At 45.7% G+C, this 3,904-nt stretch overlaps 1 protein-coding gene across 1 annotated transcript in view; it reads right to left on the reverse strand.

Moving 5' to 3' along the window:
• The window catches only part of SLC25A35 (solute carrier family 25, member 35), a 5,018-nt gene extending 4,638 nt beyond the window's left edge, over positions 1-380 (reverse strand). The window contains exon 1 of the mRNA XM_005878789.2: positions 253-380. The gene's annotated coding sequence lies outside the window, so the exon portion shown is untranslated. The remainder of the gene's footprint in view (positions 1-252) is intronic.
• Positions 381-3,904: the final 3,524 nt, after the last annotated feature.

Here is a 3,904-nt window from a genome sequence, read left to right on the forward strand (position 1 = left end):
GTCGGGGAGTCTGCGGGGCCGAGGGCTTATCACCGGTGGGGAGGAGAGGTTGGACCGCGGGTTACTGGACGGGCGCAGAGGCGGAGCGCGAGGCTGCAGTCCCGCTTTGGGGTGTTCGGGGCTGCCCCTCTTCCCTTGTGTCCCGGGTCTGGGCCCAGTGGAATTGGCACCTGTAGGTCCACGCCCTGGTGGGTGCCGGTGCCAGCACAGCCTGGAAGCTGAGGCTGTGTCCGCGGGGCATGTGAGACTCACCTACTGGCCCGGACTTGTGGGTTCTAGCTCCGGGGTGTGGCTGCCCGGGGAGCGTAGTCTCTTTGCTGGGCTCTTTTGCCCTCAGAAACCTGGAGGAAGCCGGACCTGCCAAAGCAGAGGTCTCTGGGCTCAGGTTACACAGTGCCCGCGAGTGGTGGGAAGATCCTGAGATTTTGGCCCCCTGCCCTTGCTCATGAGTCACGGAAAAAGTTCTGAGAAAAGCGACCAGGGAAACTACTAGCTGGGAAAAGGCAGGAGGATAGGACCTGTGCTCCGGGCACAGCTGTGTGCGAGGCCATCGCCAGACTTAGACTGAGCCGGCCTTCTAAATGCCAGTTTGCTGCTTCTTGCTTACTAGTTGGATGGCCTTGGGCAAGTTGCTTAACAGTTCAGACATTTCAGAGCTTTTTTTTTTTTTTTTTTTTTTTTGGTAAAATGGGAATGATAATTACCTATTGCACATACCTGAGTGGGACTGTTGGACTTGCACCTGGAGTTCAGTTTACAGATATCCGGAAACGTCAAGAACTGTTAGACCCGTGTGCCCTAGTGTGTCCTGCTCCCACGGCCAGATTAGCATATCCTTGCCACCTTCTTTTGGTGATCTCCAAACCATTCAAATCATTCCTTATCTCCTGACCCTGGACACTTTTCAAATTCTCCACATTCAAGCCATTTCCAGTCCTGCTTTGTTCCTCAAGCATTTATTGCTCTTTCTCATTTTGTTTAGCAATTGTTTACTCTCAGAGTCCCTCACCACAGGGGAAGTTCTTGGGTACCTTGCTGACTTGGTCTGAAGCATTTCTACCTCCCCAGGGTACTGCTAAGTCATTGAGCCTTAGGATGAAGCAGGAGGGGTGGAAGGTTGAGTAGATAATGGGGTGGAAGGTAGAGTAGATAATAGGGCTTCCCCTGGGCTCTGGAAGGATCCCTGAAAATTTTCCAAGGAGTGCTCCCCAAATGCCTCCACCTGCTGGATAGGATGGGAGTTCCTCATTGTTTTAATCCTTGAGTTTACACCAGTGGTTCTTCAGGTGTGGTCCCTGGAACAGAAGCAGCAGCTGCACCTGGGTCTTTATTAGAAGTGAACATTTTCTAGTCCCGCTCTAGACCTCCGACACCAGGAACTCTGGAGGTGAAGCCTGACAATATGCTTCAACAAATTCTCTAGGTTATTCGGATGAATGCTAAAGTTTTATTTGTAATATCCAGATGGCATAGAGATAGTTTTTAAAGTGTTATTTTTTAAAAAATAAGCTTAATTGCCCTAGCTGGTTTGGCTCAGTAGATAGAGTGTTGGCCTGCAGACTGAAGGGCCTCAGGTTCGATTCTGGTCAAGGGCACATGCCTGGGTGCAGGCTCGATCCCCAGTGGGGGCGAGGGGGGGCATGCAGGAGGCAGCTGATCAAGAATTCTCATCATTGATGTTTCTATCTCTCTCTTATCCTTCCTCTCTGAAAAGCAATATATTTTTTAAAAATTGACCTTGTAAATTTAAAAAAGCTTAATTTTTAGAAGTTTGACATTTACAGAAAATTGGTACAGATACTATGAGAGTTCCCATGTACTCCAATCCAGTTCCCTTGTTATTAACATCTTGTATTAATATATTTTGTTAGAATTATGAACCAATATTGATACATTATTTTTAACCAAAGTCCATGCTTTATACAGGTTTTCTTCATTTTTTGCTTAAAGTTATTTTTCTGTCCCAGGATCCCATCCAGGATGCTACATGACATTTAATTGTTATAGCTCCTCAGGCTCCTCTTATCTGTGACTGTTTCTCAGATTTTCCTTGTTTTTGATAATCTTGACAGTTTTGAGGAGTACTGGTAAAGTATTTCATGGATGCCTCTCTTTTGTGTGTGTTTCTCTCATGATTGGACTGAGGTCATGGGTTTGGGGGAGGAAGACCATGGAAGTAAAGTAACTGCCATTTATCACGTCATGTGAAGGGAACTACTACTAGAGACACACTAGCAAAATGACTTGTTACTGTTGATGTTGACTGTGATCACCTAAGGTAGCTTGTCAGGTTTCTCCACTGTAAAGTTATTTTTCTTTCCTCCATTCCATATTGTATTCTTTGGAAGGAAGTCACTATGCACAGCCCACATGTTAGGAGTGGAGAAGTATCTAAATTATTTGGATTCTGCATCGGAGATTCGTCTCCCTCGTTTGTTTATTTATTTATATATTTAAAAAAAACATTGATTTTTTTTACAGAGAGGAAGGGAGAAGGATAGAGAGTCAGAAACATCGATCAGCTGCCTCCTGCACACCCCCTACTGGGGGTGTGCCCGCAACCAAGGTACATGCCCTTGACTGGAATCAAACCCAGGACCCTTCAGTTCACAGGCCAATGCTCTAGCCACTGAGCCAAACCGATCAGGGCCTCATTTGTTTATTTATCCAACCATTTCTATCGGTATGAACTAATGGATATTTATATTATACTTTAGATTATAATCAGTCATACTTTATTTTGTTCTCAAATTGTTCTAGCTTTGGCCTTTGGAAGCTCTTTTTAAAAATATATATTTTTTGCCGAAACCGGTTTGGCTCAGTGGATAGAGCGTCGGCCTGCGGACTGAAGGGTCCCAGGTTCGATTCCAGTCAAGGGCATGTACCTTGGTTGCGGGCACATCCCCAGTGGGAGATGTGCAGAAGGCAGCTGATCGATGTTTCTGAGGAAGGGAGAGGGAGAGAGAGACAGAAACATCAATGATGAAAGAATCATTGATCGGTTGCCTCCTGCACTCCCCACAATGGGTATCGAGCCTGCAACCTGTGCGTGTGCACTGACAGGGACTTGTACTGTAACCTCCTGCTTCATAGGTCGATGCTCAACCATTGAGCCATGCCAGCCAGGTTGGGAGCTCTTTTACTTGATTCCTGTGTTTCTTTGGCACATTCCTGTCCATAATTTTTTAGGCAAAAATATTTAAAGCATTTTCTTACTTTCTGGCAATTTATGACACTCTAAGCCAGTGGTTCTCAACCTTCTGGCCCTTTAAATACAGTTCCTCATGTTGCGACCCAACCATAAAATTATTTTCGTTGTTACTTCATAACTGTAATGTTGCTACTGTTATGAATCGTAATGTAAATATCTGATTTGCAGGATGGTCGTAGGAGACCCCTATGAAAGAGTCATTCAACTGCCAAAGGGGTCGCGACCCACAGGTTGAGAACCGCTGCTCTAAGCTCATGTTGTATATTTGCTTCCCCAGTCATTTCTCCAAGGAGCCCTAGTTCCTTTTATTGAAACCAAAATCTGGGCACTGGGTGTGCTTGTTGCTATTGGATTGTCATTGCTTTTAGACCCTCTCTGCTGGGAGAGCAAGTAAATATATTTGTGTATACTTACACATGTATGTATACAGATCCTATACAATAAAAGCCTAAGGTGGAGGGGTTGGAATGGCTGGAGGGGGGCAGGGTCAATTGGGGGAAAAGGAGACATATGTAAAACTTTAGACAATAAATAAAAAATAAAATAAAATAAAAGCCTAATTGCCGAAACCGGTTTGGCTCAGTGGATAGAGCGTCGGCCTGCGGACTGAAAGGTCCCAGGTTCGATTCCGGTCAAGGGCATGTACCTGGGTTGCGGGCACATCCCCAGTGGGAGATGTGCAGGAGGCAGCTG

Source organism: Myotis brandtii, unplaced genomic scaffold (genome assembly GCF_000412655.1).
Source record: "Myotis brandtii unplaced genomic scaffold, ASM41265v1 scaffold573, whole genome shotgun sequence".
NCBI classification, from domain to species: Eukaryota; Metazoa; Chordata; class Mammalia; order Chiroptera; family Vespertilionidae; genus Myotis; species Myotis brandtii.